Here is a 10247-nt window from a genome sequence, read left to right on the forward strand (position 1 = left end):
GAAACTATGCAAAATACAAGCCTGTTGTATTGCTACAGACCATTGTGTTTATTTAATTTAAGGTCAGGTATTTCTTTGAAGCTTCCTCCACCTCAGTGGAAATACAAATCATTTGTCAGTCTTTTACTTTAATGCTACTGAATTGAAAGGAAAATAGATTGCTTTCAGTGTCAGCACTGCCACTGGAGTTCATTTTGTTATCTTGTACCTGGTATACACCAGGCTTTTTAAATGTGGCCTGGGTCAATCTCTTTTTCAGTACTTATCTGGTGCTTTCTCAAAACTATGACCAAGTTGACATTATGAATGTTGACAAAATATTTCACACCTCTCAAAAATGTCCACAATATCTTTAAAATGGGCTGGGTATGAGATGATGGCGCTCAGGATCCCAGCAGTCAGAATCCTAATGCCGGCATCCCTACTGGGTCACAATGCTGACAGATGAAGGTAAGTATATTACCTTTCCCCTACACCTAACCCTCCCTCCCCGTAGCCTAAACCTAACTCCCTCTCCCATAGCCTATACCTAACAACCCCCTCCCCCCACAGCAGCCCAAACCTAACCCCCCCCCTATAGTGCTTAACCCTAACCCTCCCCCTACTGCCTAACCCTAACCCCTTACCGCCCACACCAGGATTCTAACTGGTGACAGAATTCCGGCGATGGCATTCTGAGCGCCTCCATTCCAACAGCCGATATAATAACTACATCCCCTTTGAAAGACATATGAAGCCAAAAAAACCTCCCAATAAACTATTATTCTTAGGGCCATGTTGCTCATTAAAACTTTCTTATCTATCTGTATATTATTGGCCTGGGAGTATCATTGCACTCTTTCTAAATATGTGGCACAGTCCTTACTATCACTCTCAAAACTGGATATAGATCCAATATATTCTGAAATGTCTTTATTTTAACTTTCACTTGTAGATGAGCAAATGCTGTACTCGGGCAGCCCTGAGCAGGGCTGTAGCTAGGGTAGTGCGGCCGGTGCCATCGAACAGGGCACCACAGGTCAGGGGGCGCTGTTTGGGCCTGTCAAATTTCTGTTTATTATCATTCTTGCTTGTAGCTTTCTCTTATTTCATCCCCAGCATCTCCTGGCCTTTTTTGGGTGCCTTATGTCCCTTTGAAAAATGATGGGTGCGCCAGTGCTCTTTCTGGCACAGGGCACCAAAAAGTCTAGTTACGGCTCTGGCTCCTTCACAGACTCAACAAGAAGTACTGTATCACGGCACTCAGATACTTCTGTAAGCTTCTCTATATGCCATCTACCATGTCTGTAGCATCTCTAAAGGCACCCATACATCACCAGAAGATTGTCGCAATTCCCAAATCCTTGACATCTGCATAGGGTCATTGGGGAAATCCAACATGTTGGATTTACCTGATCTGCCGATCCTGACCACAAAATGTTTGGGATTGTCAAATCAGGATTTGTTAACATACAAAATTTCCCTGATCCACCGATGGATCAATGATCATCTATGTCCACCGAATGGCGGTTTAGCCATACAACATTGTTCTAATCATCAGTAACTGCCATTCACCTTTTATGAAAGCTACTCTAAAGTTGGGTACACACTATATGATGTATCGTACCACACAGATGTGTCCTCGCTCATCTTTACCACCGCTGCATCTTGCCGAGACATGTATGGTGCAACCTGGCGTACTGTGGTGTACGAGTGCGCGGCAAACCGCATGCCATGCTGTGTGCGCACGTTTGACGCATTGGCAGCAAAGATGAGTGTAGACACATCTGTATATCGTTCAGACACAGATCAGAATGATATATCATACACATAGTATAGTGTGTATGCCCAATCCATCGTTCACGATAGTAGTTCATCGCATCGTCCCATCTGCTGTTCTGCGCGGCAGATGGGATGATGCAATGAACGATGCAATGCAATTAAATGCAGTACTGTATGTATCAATATATTGTGCCGTCATACTGTATGCCAGATCGTGCAGTGTGTAAGGAGTGTGGGTATTGCTACATTGCACCACACCATCTCTCGGTCGCACCATCATATGGTGTGTATCCAGCTTAACTGCCATCCATAGCTTCTGGAAGCAGTATAGTAAGATTTTTTAATCCTCATTGTCAGTGTTACAGTATATGCGTGTATGCGTATATGCATGTCCACACATAATTTATGTAGTATAGTGCCCCATTTATTAGAATAGCAATAATCTCTTTATTTCAATAGTAACTACATATGTCCCCTTTAGTTTTGAAAAATTATTTGTGTCCCTCATCAGTATAATAGTAAATATGTCCCATTTAGTATATTTATCAATATATGTGTGCCAACTTTGTAATTTTTTTTTGCCATTTTCACCTTTATAATAATAATAATAATTAGAGATGTGCAGTGTGGTTCTCCAGAAATCCGAATCCACGCAAATTTTCGTGAATCCGAGTAAACTGGGCTCTGTGTTGTGTTGTCACATGTTGAGGGAAATCTTCAGAAACAATAACTGGGCAGCATGTGTGTAGATTATAAATATATATATATATATATATATATATATATATATGTATATATATATATATACTATAGTGTGTGTACATTTATATATGTATATATACACAGTGTATATCTGTGAGCAATGTGTGTGTATATATATAATATATAATATATCTGACAGTATATCTGGACAGTATGTATAAATATATACATCTCTATATACTGTAGATGCAAAATATATATACATACAGTATATCTATATGGCGTCATTCACAGGAACTATCACCATTTCAGTCCATTCAGATTTTTATTAAGAACATTGGGCCTGATTCAGACCCACTCGCGAGCGGCTGTCCGCTCGCAAGTGGGTCGATGGTCTGCACTGAGCATGCGCATGACGGAGGGAGCTCCGTCGTGCGCATGCGCCAGACACGACGAGCGAAGGACTTTCCTTCGCTCGTTGTGTCCGATCAAAGGGGGCGTGCTGTCAATGTTGATTGACAGCACGCCCCCTTTGGTGGGCGTGCCGGGGGCGTGCCTCCCTGACGGGGGCGTTCCCACGGGAACGCCTCCCGTCAGAAGCCGGCCCACTGACATCACTAGTGATGTCAGTGGGAGTGATTTTGGCTCTGATAGAGCCAAAATCACTCCGGAGCTTGCGGTTGAAAACCTCAACCGCAGGCTCCGGCTCGCAATTTCGATGGTCACGATGGTCACGACCATCGCGGCCATCAAAATGCACGCTCGTATAGCCTGTGGGTGGTGACCCACAGCTATACGAGCGTCCAGGAGGACGCTCCATGAAAATGGAGCCCGGCCCTCATGCAGAGCGTGCGCTCTGCTCAGAGCGTACGGCTCTGAATGAGGGCCATTGTTGCTAAAAGTCCAGATGGACTGAAACTTTGGACAAAGGCACTGTTTGTCGTTTGAAGTTTTGCATGAAAGTACCCATGAGTGATGCCATTTGTCCAATACTGTATATATATATATATATATATGCACACATACACGTCTATATATATATATATATATATTTACATACAGCCAAGTTATTGCTTAAATATACGCATATATAAATAAAATAAATATATATAAATAGGAAACACCCTCTTGCAAATCCTGCATTTGTCCCTGCAATCCCACTGCCCGCCCACTTTGCCACCTGTTGGGTCCACATCCCCACCCGTCACACCTCGCCTCTGAAAGGGAAAAGCGCGACGCATGAGGAGTAGGTCTTAGAGAAACAAGACCAAGGTAAGTGTGGGGGCTGCCTGGGGCTGGAGAGACAGAAGGTGGGCTGGCTGGAGACATAGTGAATGGGGCCAGGATGGAGACAGAGAAGGGGGGCTGGCTGGAGAGACACAGAAGGGGGGGGTGGCTGGGGAGACAGAAGAGTGGCTCACTGAAACGTGAAAGACACTGTATGGCAGGAGTTGCAGAAACATGCGGGGGGGCCCTGCCTATATTGCCAGTCCCGGGCCCCACAATTTCTGATGCCAGCCCTGCGTGGTTCTAATCTCCTGAGGAGATCCGGGTATATTCGGGACGTGGTTCTGATCTTTTTGCGGTTTGGAATTTGGATTTTAGATCCGAATTTTGGGCTTTGAACTGCATAAATTACATGATTTTAGCTGTTTTTAAAACTTTTTATCAAACCAAAATCAAAACACTTGAAGGTGGTTTGCAAAACCAAAGCCTTGAAGGAGATACAGATCCAAAACCAAAACCAAAACACGGGTCGGTACACATCCCTAATAATAATAATAATAATAATAATAATAATAATAATAATAATAATAATAACTTCCCCCACATTTTAGTGTAGTATACTAGTTTTACAACTCTCTGTCCCCCATTCTCTTGAACTCCTGGAGTATTTTACTTCTACCATTCTGCTGTTAGAACATAGTGACGTCTCTTGCTCGTCTCCTCCTGAGTCCAGTCTGGAGCTCACCCATTCCTGGCTTCTTCTCTGTGTAGTTTACGTCTGCCACTGGAGCCAGCCTGGCTCCTGACAGTGAGTGTTTCGCAGTAGAGATGCGTTATGATAGCGATGTCTGCACACTCATTCAGGCACTATTTAGTCCCACCCCCTATGGTAATGGGTGGAGCTTGGAAGCCAGGGGCACACCAGGGATTTACCAAGCCCACTGTTGGACCATTCTGATCCTGCTTTGAGGACTGGGAAATGCTGGCCTACTTGTACACCTTCAGGGGCAGAACTATGGGAGACAATGGAGGCTCCTGCGGCCTGGCTCCAGCTCTGAAGGGGCACCTCCTCCATTGTCCACAACTGATTCCTCCCATTTAGGGCTGTAACTATGTACCCGGAGTGTACTGTCACGGCTGCACAATACATGGCACCCCTTCCAGGCACCAGAGAAGCCATCATACACTAGTGCAGAGCTCCATATCAGACCATCATCTGCTGTTGTCTATCTATAGCCTGTCTGCATGCGCATTACTACATTACAGTGTCAGTGATGGGGGGGACGACAAATTATAACTTGACTCCGGGCGTCTGGGATGAATTTACGCCACTGTACACCTTTGATGGCCTGCACCAAAACATTTCTTTATAAACCATATATGGTTGTCCTTGGAGAATGACCGAGTACTGTATGTTTTTTTTTAATTTTATTGAAGCATATGCATCAGTATTACAATAGATAGAAAGGTATATTGTACACCATCTGAAAAGGTGCACTTCAAGGTTATACCTCCTAGACCAAAACAATTTGAAAAGTAATCAGTATATAACAGATACAGGTTATGCAAACAGAATTAGACCCATAATATATACTGTACAACAAGAAAGCATACATTCAAAATATGCCCTAGATGAGAAAAAAAACACAATTATTCGAGGATATTAATTGATGTATCATAGGGTTGTGCACATCATATTTTAATAGAATAAATAAATAAAGATGACAACTAAACAAATTGTAAACCAACACAGTTTTGCAATGCTTCTCCTATTTTCTTATTAAAATTATTTTGACAAATTTTGATAGCTAACCATCTTATGTAAGGTTATATAGAGAGGAAAGGGGAAAAAAGAGGGAAAGAAAAGAAAAAGAAAGGGAAAGGAGAGGAAAAAAAAGTAACGCAGGCCACGCTCTTGGGAAAATGATCACTCAATAAAAGAACATTAATAGAAAATAATATATCTAAGTACTATTCAGGGGCACTGAACTAGTTTTTAAAAGCTTGGAAAAGAACCTAATGGTGTGCACACACGGACCGATTTAAATGCACGATATGCATGATAATGATATGATCATATCGTTATCGTTCATATCGTGCATTTTTCGGTGGCCAGTGACCTGCGATGAGCGGGCACGTATGGACGATAGCGATATCGTCCATCGCCAGTGCATGCAGGTCAGCCTGGTCGATATCGACCAGGTTATTATAAGGACCTGCTATAGTCATTGGTGAGTTGAAGGTATGCTGGATGATCGATCTCGATCATCCAGAACACCAGGAAGGTGCAGGATGATCAGACAGCGATATCGTTATTGCTGTCTGATCGCTCCTAGTGTATGCACCTTAACACAGAAGTGAACCAAGAATCCTAGACCTGGTTAAACCCATCTACTTTACTGTGGTGAGAAACAGTAATTTTCTCCATATTAGTAATACATTGGAATTTTGCTTTAACCGTATGTAAAGATGGAGAGAGGATTATTTCCAAAATGTGGCTAGTTTAGCGGCTTGAAGCACATAAAAAATTTATTTGTTTGAAGGATTACTAAACCCTGGGACCGGGAGCCCTAATAAAGTGTACTGTAGCAGTTTAAAAATGTCTAGGCCCAAAGCATGATATTGCAACCATGATTCACAATAGTTAGTTTTTATATTCTTACATTGATGAGCTGTGTAGACTTTGAACTAAACATATCTTTTACAATCAAGGCCATGCAATTAAACTGTGGTCTCCTCAGACCATAAGACGGTGTAAAGTTATTATATCGATAAACATCTTATTTTTAATTTTAGTACCCTTTTACATTAAAACCATTTTGTAGGGCACTACAGAGCACTGCAATATGGAGATCAAAACTACTACTGACATCTCCAATTATTATGATTGAAAACAGATTGAAACGCTATGAGTAATAAACCTGCTATTAAATAATATTGGGAAAGACATATAGCAGCTGAATAATAGTTGGGGAAGAAGTGCTTAACATTATTTGGCAATATTATTATATTAGTGACCTTATGTATGTCCAACAGCTTTATTCTAGTTTGGAATTGCCAGACATTAAATATCCAAGTCTTGCATCAAAAAAAAAAAAAGAACTGATCACACACTACTGGTATTACAAAATCCTAAATAAATGTAATAATCCCAGGATAGTAGGTTTAGAAGATATGAATAGACATGTGCTTGGCTAGGTTTGCTGCAGAAATATCATCAGGTCTGATTGTCCAAGTTTAGTCATCAGGAAATTGTATTTTCAGTGCAGTATACTTTGTGATCTCTCAATGAGAGAATTGGAACTCCGCAGAAATCTGAAGGCAGCTGACAAGCTGGAAAATGTGTTCTACATTTGTTTTGTGAAACAAATAGGTGACATTTGGAACCAGTGGTGGGAGAGACCAAATCAAGCGGAAGCTAATGAGAGATATGTAAGCTTAGCAGGGGGAATCACCATGGTAAACATGATATTAAAGACTGCAAAGCAGTTTTATCTGGGGGGGGGGGGACAATTGATATAGTCTAATATGGATTGATGTTGGTCTGAGGGAACAATAAAAAAAAATCAGGGACTGAGCAGACAAAGGGCAAAGGGCAGAGTCAGGACACTAGACAAAAGGAGAAAGGTGGTAAAATATAAACCCTGATTATGTAATTATAGTGAGGCAGTAATCGGCTGCACAACAGACATTAGGGGAGGATACAAGGATGCAGAGGAGCCAGGAGGTCCCTTGAGATTGGTGACTGCGGAATCAGTGTGTTCACGTGTGCAAGTCCTGTTCTACTGACGTGAGGAAAAAGCTATTTAATTGAATAGCTAATCCCCGCGTCGCGGGACTTTTGCCCGACAATTAGCCACTGGTGAAAACCTGTGGCTGATTGAATATGCCCGCAAGTGTGAAAAAAAAAAAATTGTGTGTGCGTGTTAGCCACACTTTTCAGCAACGTAGGTGCACAGGGGTGTCTCATTTATCAAGGGACTGCTGCCTCATTCAGGGGTGCTTTTTCCCCCACAGTGTGATAAAAATAAATTTTCACCCCCCCGGGGGGGGGGGTGCCTAACTCTAAGTCCCCCCCGGGGAACCCTAAACCTAACCCCCCCTGCGGCTATCCACACTCGGCACCCGGCGTCCCTTCGATCGGGATGCCGGGCGCTGGTCTCCCGGCGTATGTAAAATGACAGGAGTCTAGATTTAGACGCCTGTCATTTAACCATCGCCGAGATTAAGCAGTCGGGAAGCTGGCTGTTGGGATTAGTTCCGCCGGCTTCCCGACTTCATACCCTCATTCAGGGGTGCGTCTCCCCCACAGTGTGATAAAAATAATAACAAATTTTTTGTGTGTGTGGTTGGTTGTGTGCATTAGCCGCAACTTAGCTGCGCTATAATTGCTTGGTGACACTGCTGTAAGACCGCAGTGAGTATGGAGGACAGTCACATGCAGTGCCAGATTAAGGTCCACATGGGCCTGGAGCTGAAATTTGTGAAGGGCCTATTGTATACCGCTGCAGGGGGCGTGTCCAATGCCGCGAGAGTGTGACTAGTTATGTATGTGTGTGGTCTATACAGGGGGTGGGATGCAGTAACACAGGGCGGTACATACCACCAGACATCGCATTCGTACTGATCGTATATGCACTAACATATGCGATCAGTACCGCTGAGGACAGCTCTTCCAATAAGAGCTATCCTTTGCGATCAGCGCTGCACCCTGGACTTCTGGGTTTATGACCCAGGAGTCCATCTGCGTATTTGCAGAGTGACGAGGCGGCCACGGGGCATGCTGGGAGGGATCCGTTCGGATCACTCACACCAGCGCGATGGGGTAGATGCCCATAGACTTCTACAGGGTAACGCCAAAATTAATTTTTTATTGCATTTTCTATTTATATATAAAATCAGTGCTCAATTAATGGAAATTGAAGTTATTATTCAATACTCTATGTCCTGGTGGGAGGGAGGGACAGGAGCATGCCTATGCATATAGATAGATATGAGTTAGATAGATAGATAAATAGATAGATACATGGGCGTCTTTAGAATGGGTGCAAGGTGTGCGGTGCACACGGGCCCCTGGGTCCAGGTGGACCCACACCGCACACCTTGCACCCACTGGTAATCATACTTACCGGCCCGGCGTTGCTGAGCAGCAAACGCTCACTGGGAAACTGGCGGCAGCCATTTTCCCAGTGATCTGCGCATGCGCAAAAAAGATGTCCACGGGAAAGTAGGCGCGGGCGCCATTTTCCGGGAGACCTGCACATGCGCTGTAGATTCTGGCATGAAGCCAGAATCTACAGCGCTGTGCCGTACTGAGCCGCTGACAGAGAGGAGGGGGCCCAAACGGAAGCTACACACGGGCCACCCCCTCTCTTAAGATGCCCCTGGATAGATAGATAGATAGATAGATAGATATGACACAGAGATATATATATGAGATAGATAGATAGATAGATAGATAGATAGATAGATAGATAGATAATCAGTGCTCAATTAATAGAGGTCATTATTAAATAACATTTACAGATTTAACAGGTAGTTTGTTAGCATTCAATCAAATCCATTCACATACCTCACACTCCATTGGTATTTAGGGAGCCCTCGTTCCAGTCAGACTGTTAACCAAAAGAATGCCTGATTAAACAGGACACCTGCGTCTCCTGCCTACCTCCTCCTGGCTCCCTTTAATGCCTTTATAAAGACAGCAGAGGAGGGCGCACACCGCGGTCAGTGTGTCAACACAGACACACTGACTGACTGAGCCTGCGGCTGTGCTGTTACAGTGAGCCGAGGCAGAAGACAAGAGCCGGGGTTTGTGTCCCGCGGCGCCGATGAAGGGTGATGATGATTGATCATCAATCATCACCCCTCATTTTAAATAAGCAGAGTGACCCACCTGCAGTTACTCACCGGCCTGCACCCCACTCTTGTCTGTCACCGGAGCACTGAGCGCAAGCCGCAGGGGAGAGGCTGAAACAGTATGCGCCGCAGGGAGGGCTTTTGAAATCTCCCGCTGCGCCGCCATCTGTGTGACACCCAGCCTGGAAGGGTGCCGGGATTTGTTTGTGTGGTGACAGGCTGGCGGGGGTTCTAATGGGCGGAGCTTCAGAGGCCGATTGTCATGCTCCTAAGAAGACAGGAAAATAAATTTTCCTGTCTGCAGCAGCACACCAATCCGGTGCTGTGGGCCTATTTTGATGGGCGGCCTGGAGCTGTAGCTCCATCCGCCCCATTGCTAATCCGGCCCTGGTCACATGACAGGAGAGCAGGATCCACATACCAGTCTTGTAGCTGCCGGCAGCAGTCATGATGATGATGCAAGGCTGTCAGCTTAATCTATTAAGGCTGATGTACCAGGGCTTAAGTCAGGCCATGTAAAAAAATCTACTTTTACCCTGTTAAAGAAAAAAAATCTAAAGCTAAGTCAGCTTTAGAGAAACAAAAATTTGGCAATATTCCATTCACTACACAAAGTGGCAAGGAAAGGATAAGGCCTTGGCCTTTATTTATGACTGGTGGTTCTAGTTGTGATGATTTAAGCCCTTCTGCTTGTAGAA

This window comes from Taudactylus pleione, unplaced genomic scaffold, assembly GCF_031769625.1.
Source record: "Taudactylus pleione unplaced genomic scaffold, aTauple2 ptg001573l, whole genome shotgun sequence".
Taxonomy (NCBI): Eukaryota; Metazoa; Chordata; class Amphibia; order Anura; family Myobatrachidae; genus Taudactylus; species Taudactylus pleione.